The sequence below is a fragment of the Eptesicus fuscus genome, chromosome 22 (genome assembly GCF_027574615.1).
Source record: "Eptesicus fuscus isolate TK198812 chromosome 22, DD_ASM_mEF_20220401, whole genome shotgun sequence".
Lineage (NCBI taxonomy): Eukaryota > Metazoa > Chordata > Mammalia > Chiroptera > Vespertilionidae > Eptesicus > Eptesicus fuscus.
Genome location: NC_072494.1, coordinates 40,866,262 through 40,881,721, shown reverse-complemented (window position 1 = coordinate 40,881,721; position 15,460 = coordinate 40,866,262).

The following is a 15,460-nucleotide window of genomic DNA, read 5'->3' as shown; positions in this document are numbered from 1 at the left end:
ACAGGAAGAGCCGGAGCCTCGCACAGCCGCGGCCCCTCGGGCTCTCCCACACCTCCACCAAACCCCTCCGGCCACAGGGAGCAGCTGGCACGGGAGGCAGCCCTGGCCTCCCCGGCACTCCTCATGACAAGATTCCCTGCAGAGGGAGCCCACCCTGGGGGTCATGACCCCGGGTCCTAGGCCCGCTCGCTTGAGCAGGACCCAGTAATTCTAGTCTCTCCTGCATTTGACAGCCTCGAAATACTTCACAAGTTACTTCCTTCCCTTCTCCAGATAAAGCCTCCCCGATCCCGAGATGCCAGCCAGGCCGCCCCTACCTCAGACTCCCTGCTGGGGACCTGCTCATGGATGTCTGTGACCCTCTCGACTAGTGGTCCCCAAACCTGCACACACCATTCTGGATGTGGCGGGTGAGGGTGGAGGACACAGGGGCAATTTCCTCCACGATCAGGATAATCTGGAAGAAGTGTTTTCTTAAGCAAGTGTATCAGCCTGTTGGGCTTCATGAGCTCATGTAAGTGTGAGCTCAACTAAAAGCCAACGTTCACACACATACGAATTTCTGCGAAGGAAGGTATGGTGAACCTATGAAATTAATGTTTTTAAGCCTAAATTTTAAAAAGTTCTTTCTATTACATTTTATTTTGTCCACTTCGGCCCATATGTCCGGGCTGCCAAAGCATTCTGACTTTTGATCCAATGCTGCAATGTGCTAGGTTCCTCCAGCTTTGTGCCTCGACTGCGCTTTAGAGATGAGCCTCGGATGTCTACATCTGTCTTTGGGAGGTCACTGTGGGTTTTGTCTTTATTTTGTGAGTTGTAGATTTTGTTAACTCTTACCTGTAAATTATTCATCGCTGTCTCAAAACAAGGCCCTACATAAGCCTGTTACTCTTAACTGCACACGTGATAACACAGTGGCGAAGAAAACAGACTGAGAGCCCTGGGTAGCTCACATGGTTAGAGCATTATCGTGATGTGCCAAGGTTGCAGGTTTGATCCCCGTCAGGGCACATACAAGAATCAACCAATGAATGCATGAAAAGGTGGAACAAAAAACTGACAGGAGCTTTTAAAGCAAAATGAAATTAAAACACTAAGAAAGATGGAAGCTCTTAGAGGTGTGATTACAGTAAAAATAACCTAAGTTAGTCTTGGTCCAGAAGCCTTGGTCATGGCTGTTTCCCCAGCACCTGGGCAAGTGCCTGGCACACAACGTGTAACTCAAGAATTACCAGTTGATGAATGACTAACCTTCAAAACCATGTCATTGTTAAGTCAAACATGATGGTTAACATTATAAAGTAAACACGAAAGGAATAAAAATTGGGTGCAAACCTTTATTTTAAAGAAGGAATGAAGTCCTCCTGGGCCCGGCTGCTCTCAGGGGGCCGTATTAGCAGGCACACCGAACTGTGAAATCCCAGCCGCGGGCTGGCTGCAGTCCTAGGCTCCGCGCAGGAGGCAGAGAGGGAGGTGGGACAAAGACCTGCCCACCAGGGAAACCCACACCCCAGCCTCTGCCAGGAGCCTGGAGAGGGGAGGGCACAAGCCCCAGCAAATCCTCGGGGGTGTACTTTTAACGAACAAGAGCGGGTTTGGAATGCCCCAGCCCATGAAGGCGCCCAGGCAGGCAGCCAGCGTACCAGGGGCCTGACAAGCCAGGGCCCATCGAACGAAGCAAATTCTAGAGTGACTCACATTTCCACTCTCCTGGCCAGTTCTGTTGCCAGACACAAGGGTGTTCCACTCCCACACTCACTCCGTCCTGCCCTGACCAGATAATCTCCCTCCCCGCCCCCCCACAGCTCCAGCTTGGAGAAACAACATGATTGGAACTTGATTGAGGTTTAATGCGAACATCAGAAATCCTTCCCTCCAAGGAAGGCCAGGCATGTCAGCACTGTCCCGGCTCTATGCACTATGGCCCCTCCTCTCTTGAAACTGCCTCCAGTCTTCTTCTTCTTCTTCTTTTTTTTTTTTTTTTACTACAAATATGATATATTAAAATTTTATTTGTAAATATATAGTTTATAAAAGAGTAAATTGAGGAACATATAAGAATTGTGTTCATGTGAAGAAGCAGTTTTATGCTTATGAAAACCTACATTGTAAAGTGGAGATTGGAATGTCTAATTGTTAGGGAAATGGAGGCAGCTAGTGAGAGATTGGATATTAAGATGGTTATTTGTGACTTGGCCTTGTTTTGGCTCTCAGAGGTCATGCTGACTCTTAGATTAGAAATGCAGCCTCTTTCAAAGCATAAACCTAAATTGAAAGTAATAATTCTAAAATTTGCTTTCTTGGGTGCTCCACTTTGTTTTCTTCAGGGGGAAAGCAGCTCTTTTCAGGAGGATGAGGAAACATTTTATTTCCCTTTCTTCTGTTTGGCCATTTTTGTTGTTGTTTCTGGTTCCATAAATGGAGAAGCATCTTTCCCGTGCCTTGCATCATGCCCAGCAATTTTTTTTTCTTTCTTTTTTTTTAAATTTTCTTTACTGATTAAGGTATTACATATTTGTCCTCATGCCCCCATTCCCATCCCAAACCCCTCCCCACGCATGCCCCCACCCCCCTGTTGCCTGTGAGCACTGGTTAGACAGTAAAATAGTAGTCAAGTTTTCAGACTAATTTAAATTGGCTAATTGAAATAAGCGAATATTCTAGAAAAATTAATTGTACTGGACAAAAAGCTGTTCCTAAAGTGTTAACTAAAATTTTTATTGGTAGTTCATCTCATGGTAAAATTGCATAACATGCAATGAACCTAAAGCAGTCATATTTTAGTGTAAAAAATTAAAATTTAAAAGTTATCAAGACTGCATTATAAAATATCCAAAAGCCTCCTAATATTTAAATCAAAAAAGGGGGGATAGTAGAAGAATATCATGTAAGGAAAAATATCCTGTAAGTAAATTACATCTAGAAAATTTTTACTTTAGAAAATTAACTTTCATTGGTAATGCTAACAGCAAGACACCCATGAAAAACACACATGGTGTCAAAACAAGCCAAAGGAAAATCGTTTGGGCAAAAAATGTAAAAGGATCCCAAGTCAAATTTATAGAAAAGATTCCTTTATTAACTTTTGGTCGAGAATATGGTTGTATATTTTCAGAAAACAACTCCAAGACCATGTGGATTCCTGCAACAGAGAGGAATTGACAGGACTGCTCCAGCCATGAAGACGGAAGAGAAACAGTCCAGAGATGGAAGACACTGATGACGCCTTGCCACACTAGCAGTCAGCAGCTGTGCATCGCTGCAGGTTGCCCAGGACCAAACCAGAGAGAGTCGGACCTGCATTGCCACTATTTGTCCACCATCCAGAACTGAAATATCATTGCTGACATGTACACATAAGGAACTGTTTGACATTGAAATTGGGACTCAAAAGAACTGTTGGCCCAGAAAGAAACTCACTACAGACTGATTCATTTGCCTCTCAGCATAACCATTATTGCTTGTCCCATTTTCTGTTCTTATATGCGTATTTCTAGTATCACATGATCTCACTCATCTATGGGAAATAATGAACAACATAAACCGATGAACAAAAACAGACTCGGAGACAGGGAAGCATCGATCAGACTGTCAAACCTCAGAGGGAAGGTAGGGGAGGGTGGGGGTAAGGGGGAGAGATCAACCAAAGGACTTGTGTGCATGCATATAAGCCTCCAGTCTTCTTGACCAATCCCCGGGAGCGAGCTGTCTGCAGGAGCCAGGACTGGTAGTAGCCTCCAGTCATCAAAGCCAAACCTGCCACTCAAATGAGATTAATACCATTGTGTGGGTTCAAAAAACAAAACGCAAGGCAACACTATGGAATACTGAGACGGGTATTCATTGCTTTATAAATTGTTTAGCATGGTAATTCCCAAGATAAAATTCTAGAAAAGCCTGGTGTGTGAGGACAGAATGACTATAACATAAGGGTGGATTTGTCCCCTCTTATGTAATTGTGTCAGTCTGATATTTTGCGGCTCACCTCATATCTAACCTAGAACTCTTGGATTTTCCTTGACTTACACTGGACTCCTTTCCTGCTCAGAGCCACCGCTTGCATGTGTCAGAGCCACAGCGAGGCCTGGGGGTTAAGTGTAGAAGCCAAAGGACCTGGGTTTGAGGAACCAGCTCAGGGCCAGCAGGGAGGTATGTAGCTGTTTGAATAAACAGCCCTGGGGCGAGGAAATACTCCTCAGCACCACTTCAAAGGGGCCCAGGTGAGGTCACTGTGATGCTATTTTGGTCGCACTCTGGGGCCTCTTCATCTCAGCACCTCAAAGCACTTTATACACATCACTCACCAGCTTGCGGGGGCGTGGGGGGGGGGGGGGGGGGGGGAGGGAAGAAGGTTCTAATAACCACCCTCTTTTGCACTAAGATAAAGAGCAAACCCCTGCCCCCACTCCACCCACAAACCAGGCCACACAGCTCGCTCAGTGCCAGAAGGAGATCACAGGACCCTGGGTCCCCTCTCTGCCCTCCTCCATCCGACCCTGGCACTCCTGTGACAGCTGAGCTGAAGACGGACGGCCAGCCAGCCAGCCCAGGGTCTGTGACAGTGCACAGTGCTTTGCTCTTGTCCCCATGAAGGCTTGGTTCAAAACCTCTCACTTCTGACGGGAGCAGGGCTGAGCTCCATGCACCAGAGGAGGGAAAGGAGGCGAGAGTCCGGGCCAGTGGCCTTGTGGTCCCTCTGCGTTCCCGGTTTGCCCGTGGGAGACGCCGGGCTGTGGTCCCTCTGCACAGACACTCTCAGTGTGAGCCCCTGGCTGCCCTGCGTCCTGTGCGGGAGCTGGAAGCCTGGAGGCCAGGTTCCTCCAGATCCTGCCACAGACAGTACCACATCCGCAAGGACGTCAGCGCTGACTCTTGTCAAATGTCTCCCCAAGACAAGCTCCTGCCCCTCAGCACGGACACTCCCCACGGCTCGGCCCGTGATCCATTCCTCTCCCCACACCTCGGGGAATCGTACCCATTTCCAGAGTGCTGCTTAATTATTAGTAACTATCATCAGTGTTTGCAAAACACCGCGCAGCACACAACGTACCTTTATAAACATCGTCTCATTTGACCTAGTGCGTGACGGTGAGAGGTAGGAATGGCTCCTCTCCGCACTTCAGGGAGAGCATGAACTCAGGAGCTAAAGGGCCTGGGTTCAAATCCTGGCTCCGCTGCTTCCAGGCTCTGGGCCTTGACACGTTCCTCAACCTCCCTGGGCGTCGGCTTCGCACTCGTGAATGGAGAGAATATTCCCGCTCAGAGAATATTCCTCATAGGGTTGGTGGGAGGAATCAATGAGTTAATATTTGCACAAGTGTCTGTTCAATAATAAAATGGAGAAACTGAGGCTCAGAAAGGTTGAGTGCCTGGTTCGAGAGAACAGTGAGTAGTCGTTCCACAGTTTGGTCCTCTGGCCGAGGGCTGCCATGCACCTTCAACCCCTCCATCCCCAGAGCAGGTGAGATTCTGCCCGCTGTGGCCTCCTCCACTCTCACCGCCAACCCCTTCATGTGCCTTCCGCTCCAGCCAGCAGTGCTGCGTGCTCCCATTTCTAATTTGCTTCGCTCCTGCCTGTCCTCTCCCTGCTTGCAGAATGGATGAAGATGCCGTAAGTCTAACTATTTTATTGATCTGTTGGTCTAATAACTTTATGGAAGGAGAGAAAGAAACAAACCAACAAATGGGGGAGGGGAGAAAGGGGCTTGAGAATAACTCAAAATATACCAAGTCACACGCTGGACTTGGCAATGAGTTCTTGGATATGCCCCTGAAAGCAAACAAAGAAAAAAAATAGATAAATGGAACCTCATGAAAATTTAAAAATTTTGTACATCAAAAGATACTATTGACAGAGTAAAAAGGCAACTCACAGAATGGGAGGAAATATTTGCAAATCAAATGTCCAATTAGGAATTAATATTCAGAACATATCGAGAACTAAAACTCCATGACAAAACAACAACAACAACCCATGGCTGATAAGGACATGAAATGATGCTCACGGTCACTAATCATTAGGAAAAGCAAATCAAATTACAAGATACCACCTCACAGCCATTGGGATGGCAACTATCAAAAGAAGGAGGAGGAGGAGGAGGAGGAGGAGGAGGAGGAGGAGGAGGAGGAGGAGGAGGAGGAGGAGGAGGAGGAGGAGGAGGAGGAGGAGGAGGAGGAGGAGGGGGAGGAGGAGAAGAAGAAGAAGAAGAAGAAGAAGAAGAAGAAGAAGAAGAAGAAGAAGAAGAAGAAGAAGAGAGAAATAAAGAAAATAGAAAATGACAAGTATCGGTGAGAATGTGGAGAAATTGGAGCTTTTGTGCACTGCTGGTGGGAATGTAAAATGGAGCAGCCAATGTAGAAAACAGCATGGTCATTCCTCAAAAAATTAAACAAAATTTCCATCTGACTCAGCAATTCGATTTCTGGTTATATACCCCGGATAATTGACAGCAAGGTCTTGAAGACATAGTTGCCCACCCACGTTCATACATTATTCACAAGAGCTTAAATGTGGAAGCAACTCAAGTGTCCATCAACCAATGACTGGATTAGCCAAATGTGATCTATCCATGTAACGGAATACTATTCAGCCTTAAAAAGGCAAGACATTCCGACCCATGCTGCAACATGGATGAATCCTGAGCACATTATGCTGAGTGACATAAGCCAGCCACAAAAACACAAATACTGTACGATTCCACTTATCATGAGGCACTTAGACTAGTCGATATCATAGAGAAAGCAGAATGGCTGCCTGGGGCTGGGCAGAGAAGGGAATGGGGAGCTATTTTTCAGTTTTGCAAGATGAAACAAGCTCTGGACACAGAGGGTGGGGGTGGTTGCACTATATGAAATGTACCAAGTACCACTGAACTGTGCACTTAAAAGTGGCTAAAATGCTATATTTTATGTTATATGTATTTTACCATAATTTTAAAATTAAAAAAAAAAGTCCCAGGGTACCTGCTCTTTAATTTCTCCCCCCACAGGGTTTGGAGGGCCATGCGATGAAGGCAGGGTGATCCTCACAGCCTCTCACCCACGGACAGAGATGAACCACAGAAAGCCCCTGGAGCAGCGGTCGGCAAACTCATTAGTCAACAGAGCCAAATATCAACAGTACAACGATTGACATTTCTTTTGAGAGCCAAATTTTTTAAACTTAAACTTCTTCTAACGCCACTTCTTCAAAATAGACTCGCCCAGGCCGTGGTATTTTGTGAAAGAGCCACACTCAAGGGGCCAAAGAGCCGCATGTGGCTGGCGAGCCGCAGTTTGCCGACCACGGCCCTAGAGTAACCCCTGCTGGAACAGGTAGGACACGCAGGCCTTGTCAAGCCAGGATCATTCCTCACAAGGGACTAGTCCACGGCTGAGCCCCTGAATACAGCTCGAAATGGGCCTGCACCCCCCCTGGATCACATACTGAACCAAAACCCAACTTTCTGGTCACCAAAGGCCTCTGCTGCAGTGTTTCCTGTGCGTGCTGGAGGACGAGAGGAACACCCAGTACTAAGCCCAGCTGGACTCTGAGCCACGGGCTGTCAGCTGAACTTCTTCAGAGGGCAACTGGCCTCTCTCCAGGCCTCCCCCAGCAACTGAGCTGCCATCATCGCCCTCCTGTTTCCCGGTCAACACGGACAGGGGAGGTCCCCAGAGCCTCCCGGAAACTCCACAAACAGCAGCTGACGTCATGGTGAAGTCAAGTCACCCAAGGCAGAGTCTTGGGCCCGAGGGAAAGCTTTCGGAAAGAGGAGAAAAGCCAGTGACGGCTTGACCACAGCGCGAGGGGGAGGCTTCAGCCATCGAAGGTGCAGCAAGACCTTCCTACAGAAACAACTCCCGGCCCCGGCCCCGGCCCCGGCGGACCTGGCTGCTGCCTGGTGGGAGAGGAGCGGAAAGGCCGGCGCTCCCAGAGGAGGCTCCTCAAAGCCTCCCGCACTGGCCCGTGGCCATCGGCCTGGATCCGGGATCCCCGCAAATCCCGAAGGCAGAGCTGGGTCAGACCAGGTCAGCGCTGCCCAGGCTCTTCCAAGTCCACCTGCTGCTCTGCCAGCACCAGTGCGGTGATTCACCAGGCGGCTGGACCGAGGGCGTGGCGCGGAGCCCCTGCTCTGGCAGCAGCCGAGGCCAAGGCCACGCCGGAGTTCCCGACCGGCCCATCCAGCAGCTGCTCAGCATTGCACGGGGGTGTCACTGTGCGCAAGCCTAACGTGTCCAAACCCGACTTCCAATCTTTCGCCTCAAACCTTTCCACCCCCTTCTTCATCTCATGTGATGCTACCCCATCCCTCCCGTTGCCCAGACAGACCCTCAACATCGGGGCCTCCTGACTCCTCACTTCCTCTCACATCCCCTAACTGGTCCATCAGCCAATCTGATTGATTGTCTAACCCAGCGGTCGGCAAACTCATTAGTCAACAGAGCCAAATACCAACAGCACAACGATTGAAATTTCTTTTGAGAGCCGAAAACCGACTTCTGCGCAGGGGCCATGAAGTTTCAATCACACTGTACATGCACGCCCGCACGTGGTGTTTTGTAGAAGAGCCACACTCAAGGGGCCAAAGAGCCGCATGTGGCTCGCGACCCGCAGTTTGCCGACCACTGGTCTAACCACTATGCATATACGCATGAAATGTATCTCGAATTCAACTATGTCTCACTATCCCCACCACCGCCATCCTGGTCCAGGCTACATTATGTCTCCTCTGGAGTAAAAAGCCTCCTCGTTATTCTCTCCTTTGCTTGTTGTAATTAAGCATTTTCTCCAGGGAAGGGACCCCAACAGGCAGGCAGACTCTCATAGCCTGGGAAAGCTGGCGATCACCAGCGTCAGCCATGCCCAAGCCTCTGACCTCCCTGTGCCGCTCAAGGGAATAACATCTAGTTCAAGGTCCACCTTAAAAGCAAAATTCTGAAGACCCCTTTCTGGAATCTTCCACCTCCAGGATGACCCTGAGCACCACTTACTAGCCACCGTCTTCCTTTTCTGTTTTAGTTATCCTTTCAGACACGCATGCCCTAGCACGAGTTTTTATTTCCGGAGAAGATGCTTTCCCCTGCAGATGGCTTAGAAATCCTTCCTCAGTGGCCCCTTTGATCTCCAGCAGCACTTTGTATGTAGAGAAAATGAATATTTTATATCCCCCTATTCATTAACATCTACTTAGATCTGATATTCAATAGGGAAAACGTTTTTTAAAAATGTGTGAAGTGATCATATTCATGACTCCCCAGCATTCGGAACCTAAGAGAGACCGTGAGAAGTAATTCATTCTAGTCCTGCTATGTTGCAGCTGGAACTGAAGCCCAGGAGGGGAGGGGAGTAACTTACAGCCATGCACCTCCTTACTGACAAAGCCCAGGTTTCCCGATTCCATCACTGCATCCCTGCCCTGACCTGGCCATCCCCAGGGCTGGATGGGCATGCGCACGGCGGTAAGATAGGACCCCTCTGGAAGACAGTCGCAGTCACAGTGTATAGTAAAGTGGTCTCCGCTTTGGGCAAGGCTGCCAATGACCTCCCAGCCGAATCCAGCGGCCCTTCCTGGAGCTCTCTGCAGCGGGGCGCCTGCGACTGCTTCCGTTTCTGCCTGAGACTCCCTGTGGCCTGAGCTCCCTGACCTGCTCTGTCCGGCAGCTCCCTCCTCCGCTCCTGACCAGCCCCATTTACCGGCCCTGTAAGTGTTACTGTCTCCCTTCTGGGGCACGCCCTCCTTTCTCATCTCCTTTCTCATTCTGCCTCCTCTACATCCCTTCCCCCTGCTCCCGTAGCTGCCCTGAGCTTCCTCTGTGGGGTCCCTCTTTCCATAGCTCAGTGGTCGGCAAACTCATTAGTCAACAGAGCCAAATATCAACAGTACAACGATTGAAATTGCTTTTGAGAGCCACATTTTTAAACTTAAACTTCTTCTAACGCCACTTCTTCAAAATAGACTCACCCAGGCCGTGGTATTTTGTGGAAGAGCCACACTCAAGGGGCCAAAGAGCTGCATGTGGCTTGCGAGCCGCAGTTTGCCGACCACAGCCACAGTGTGAGTCCCTGTGCCTTCGTGGATGTGACACATCACTTAGCGCCTTCTCAGTCATATCCCAACTCCCACCACCCCATCAGCTTATGAGATATAATGAGGCTGTTGCGGGGATAGATGGGAGAAAGACAGCTTCCTCGGGGGACAGCCTGAGACAGAGGACGTCAGAAAAGGAGACCCGATGAAATGATTTCAACCTGGACCCCTGCCTGAAGCCACACAGACCCCCGAGCTCCTCAGTGGCATGAGCCAGTAGCTTTCCTTTTTGCTTAAGTCAATTTCAACTGGATTTTGTATCTCTTGCAAAAAAAAAAAAAAAAAGAATCCTATTTCCACTGTGTAAAGTACATGATTGTCTAACCACTATGCATATATGCATACACGCAAAACGAACACGAAATAATACCAAATGCAAACTGTAACTGAAAACAGAGTCGGATTTGATATGGCATCTCTCTCTCTTAGGCTCCCTCTCTGTACCCACTTAAACAAAGATGATCCCCGAATCTCCATCTATAACCCCGACAACGCTTTGGAGCTCCAGCCTCATAGCCACCACCTGGGGGATGTCTTCTCCCGGATGTCACGCCCAGGCGCCTGGGATGCATGTGCAGATGGAATCCAGCATCCCTGCCCGACCATCTCAACATGCCGCTCTGCACGTTTCTCTCTGCCATCGAAAGAACACCGCCCGCTCGATCACTCAAGTCAGAAATTTGGATGCCCCAGACCAGTGGTCGGCAAACTCATTAGTCAACAGAGCCAAATACCAACAGGACAACGATTGAAATTTCCTTTGAGAGCCAGATTTTTTAAACTTAAACTTCTTCTAACGCCACTCCTTCAAAATAGACTTGCCCAGGCCGTGGCATTTTGTGGAAGAGCCACACTCAAGGGGCCAAAGAGCCGCATGTTGCTCGCGAGCCGCAGTTTGCCGACCACGGCCCCAGACTCCTCTTGCCAGGAATTCCTGCCGTGGAAGGCCCGGACTGACACTTCCCGTGTGGCCGGGTCGCTGAATGAGCCCTGGATTCCCACACTGACCTTCTCGGTAAGTCATGTGTGTAAGGCGTCGGTTGGTTCCACTCCTATCCCAGACACTGAGCGCATCACTAACGTCTCACTCAAAACTGCATCCTCCCTGCCACTGCCCCGGCTCAGAACACCCCCATCGTCCCCCGAGGACTACCAGACGTTCCCATCTCGTCTTAACTTTGATCTCGCCCCCGCTCCAATCTGCCGCCAGGCTGCCAGTCCCCTACGCAGGCCTGACCGTGCCATGTCATTCTCTGGCACCCACAGGATGTAGTCGCTCGCGGGACCCTCCCCTTCGGCTACCCCGGGGCACTCTCCATCCTCCAAGTCCATGGCTTTGCACATGACGATGCTGTCATCACCCGGATGTCCCTCCTGCCCCTTCTCCCACCTGCAGAAGAGCTCATCCTTAAGGCGTGGTGAATCAGACTGGAATTTACATCAGGTGAGAATTTTCTTTGCCTTGCACCCCCCTGGCCTGGTAATTACTTCTGTTATCACAGGTTTTTCTGTGGATTTCCTATGTTACTCGGGTAGCTGCTCCTTTGCTCATTTTAGTGATTTATGTAAGAGATAACCTCTCTGCCATTTCTTTAAACACTAAATTGAAGAAAGGATGCAGAACTAAAAAAAAAAAAAAGCAACCTGGTAAAAAAGTCACTATGAAAATGAAAGAAATTATACATGCCACACTGGCTAAAGGGGCTCACGGACCAAGTCAAGCCTGGTGCCAGGGAGGAAAGAAACGGAAAGAAATAAGAAAAACAGTAATTTAAAATACATTTAAATAAACAATAGCCAAGAAAAATGGTAAAGGAAAATTTAATATTGAGACAGAGAGGATTTCCTAATCAAGAAAATATGAAGCCACTAAAAAAAAAAAAAAAATCAATATAGATTTAACCACCTAGAAGATAAATACCCTGCACAAAGGTACAATAAACAAAGATGGAGAAAACATAAAAGGCAAGATATTTGACTTACTAACAAGAAGAGGATTAAACTCCAGAATTTAGTAAGAGCCTCACAAATTGATGGAATCACAAACAATTCAATGAAAAACTGGGGGGGGGGGGGTACTTAATGGTGTAATTGAGTCAGCAAGTCAGCCCTTCCTCCAAATTCCAGAGAGCTGACCGCTACCCCCAGTTTTGTGGATGGTTTTCTGTGGTTGTTGTTCTCAAAGAAAACCATCGAGAAGAGAAAGCACCGCTTCTCACCTCAGGTATGTCTGATTGTGTCTCCCAGGACAGCAAGTGCCTCCTAAGGGCCGATGCAGAGGGTGCAAGTCTGCACCTTATGTGGAAAGTGTTTTCAATTAGTTGCCAACTTTAAAAAACGTGGAGTTTTTCCCCCCATAAAAATATGTACAGCTCCCGCCCTAGCTGGTTTGGCTCATTGGATAGAGCATCAGCCTGCTCTATCTGAAGGGTCCCGGGTTCGATTCTGGTCAAGGGCACCTGCCCAGGTTGCAGGCTCGATCCCCAGTGGGGGGCGTGCAGGAGGCAGCTGGTAAATGATTCTCGCTCATCATTGATGTTTCTCTTTCTCTCTCCCTCTCCCTTCCTCTCTGAAGTCAATAAAAATATATTTTAAAATGCACAGCTCCCCCTGAGGGCAGGCAACACTGTGCTGGAGCCTTGATGCACCTGTCCCTTTACGGGAAGGCATACCCCCCCACAACACCACACACACACACACACACACACACACACACACACAGCCCTCCTGCCTGGTCTCCTCCCGCAGGCAGCCTCCTGCCCAGCCCCAGCCAGCACTGAGTTCACACTACACAGAACCAAACCTCCTTTGGCTGACATTTAGGCCAGTTTCAGTTCAGCCCAGTTCTGCCTTCCCCAGCCCCTCTGACCACACGCCCTCCTTCGCCTCTCCGACTCCCACTGCACGGGGTTGCCACAAAAGGGGAGGATGTGAGGACCTGAGGCCTTGGACTTCGTTTCTAAAGCGCTCAGCAGGCCTCTATATGAGGGGCCTAATCTCCCTGCCGGGTGGTGGAGCAGGACAGGGACGGGTCCTGAGTCCAGGGCCCCAGTTGTGATGGAGCCGCGTCAGAAGACCTGACTTCCATGTTGGCTCCCAGTTTGCTGGACAGAGAACTTCATCTCCCCGGTCTCAGTGAACTCGCCTGTAAACGGGGCTACTCCGCTTCACAGGGCTGTCAGGTGAAGGAACAAAGAGTGTATGAAAGTACTGGTAAGCGTCTTCCAAGTAGAAAATAAGACGGGTGTGGCCCTGGACAGAGACGGGTGCTCTGGAGGAAGTGCCCAAAGCGGCGGCGGGGATCCCAGGTAAAGAGAGTTGGATGAAGAGTCTGGACGGTGTGACCTGGGTCCCTCCCACCCCCTCCTTCTGCTTCTGGCCTCTCCCCACCTGTCTCACTGGGGGCTGCGGGGAGGAGATTCTAAGCTCTCCCGAGGACCGTCCAGGTCGAGGTCACAGGGGAGGAGACCGGCTGGATGGGAGGAGGCTCTGTGCGGCCGGTTCTCCCGGCCTCCAGACGAGGACACCACCGGCCCAGGACACCCACTGGCCCAGGACACCGCCGGCCGAGGACACCGCCGACCGAGGACACCCCGGCCCAGGACACCCGGGCCCAGGACACCCCGGCCCACGTAACTTACCCTTATCCCCACTGAGCTCACCCAGGAATTGAGGTCCTTTCCCTCCAAAACCACACCACCTCCCGTCAAATGACCTGATCCTGAAAGCACTTCGCAAACACTGACCGAAGGCAGAGCCCGGCACAGACAGAGCCTCCGAGCTGTGCCCGAAGCGGTGCCCGCGCCCGGCTGCGGGGCTGGAGCGCAGGTCTGAGCAGCACTCCCAGACGGCGGCCCGCTCCCCCCGCAGGCTTTCTCGCCCCGCAGGCCTTGGTCAAAGGTGGCACGGGGTTAAGCTCGGACCCAGGAGGAGCAGCGGGCTGGCCAAGTCCCCCCAAAGCTAGCCGGATCGCCCTCGCGCAGATCTGAGGGGCAGAGGCGCCACCCCGCGGCGCCAGGGTAGCCCGGAGCCTTCTGGGCGCGCCCCCCGCCCGGCGCGGTGAGACAGCGCCCCGAACCCCGCGGGAGGATGCTGCTCACCTGGTCCTCACGGGTTCCAGCGCAGGGGCGAGGCCGCTCTGCCCCGCACACCTGTCCCCGAGCTGGGCCTGAGCCCCTCGGCCTGGGGGCGCACGACCCCAATTAGCCGGTCCGGGGCACGCACCGCCGTCCTCTCTCGCCCGGGTCCTGGCAGCGGCTTCAGCGGCGCCGGAGATGCGGAGCGAGGCTGCGAGCAGGGCCACTGGGAAGCCCTGGCTGCCGGGAGGGGCGCGCCCCCCGGATCTTCCACAAAGAACTCGGGCTCCCAAAGCCAGGCGGGTGCGGCCAAGGGGACAGTCCTACCTCCGAGGGGCGGGGAGGCGTGGGGAGGGGCGCGGAGACCCCCGGCCCAGGCCCCGCCCTCGCCCTGCACCCCCACCTCGGCCGCGCTCCATCCCGCCCGCGCCCGGCTCCGCGCCCCGCCTGCTCACCGAGGGGTCGCCGCCGCGGCAGCGCAGGGCCCGACCGGCCACCGCCCGCCTGGCCGCCACCGCTTCCTTCCTCCCGGCCGCGCGGGGCCGGAGGTTTCGGGTTTCAGCCCCGATCCCGCTCGCTCCTCCCGCCCGGCCGCCGGCACGCGGACCCGCAGGGCGCAGGCCGGGAACTTCGCGCCGCCCGCGCCTCCGCCCCCCGCGCCCTCCCCCTGGCGCTGCCCCTCCAGGTCCTCACGCCCCTTCCTGCGCGTCCGCCCTCCCCCCGCCGCCCCTTTTCCATTCCTTCCCCAGACCGGCCTCGGCAGCGGCTCTTTGTCTCGCCCTTACCTCTCGGCTCGCCCCCCTTGGCGCCCGCAAACCCCTGAGGCCCCGGCCTTCCCGGGCCCGTCCCTCCGTCCCACTTCCACTTCTGGGACGTCCCCTCTCCGTTCCTCTCGGCATCACACCCAGACTTTCGGGTTCTTCCGGGAGGCTCCGCGCAGCCCCACCGCCTCCTCCAGTCTCGCCTGGACTCCGGGCATCCTCCCTGCTCACCTTTCATTCATCCGGCCCCAGTGTGAGTGTCTGCCTGGTGCCAGGCACGTCCCGGCCCGGGAGTATCACAGCAGCCACCGCGAAGCCTGCCGGAGGGGACCCTCAACCCTTGGGGGTGACGGGGTGGGTGTTCACCAGCCTGCTCCCCCGTCTCTCTGAGCCAAAAGCGCGATGCACGCAGACTGCGCTGCCAGGTCGCAGGACAGAACGGAGCCTCCTTAGAGGGTTTCTGTCCCCTCCTGCGTTTTCTCTGCAGCCAACTTACCCAGAGGACGAGAAGTGCGAGCGAAGTAAAACTGCTTTAAAAAGGGAGGGAGGC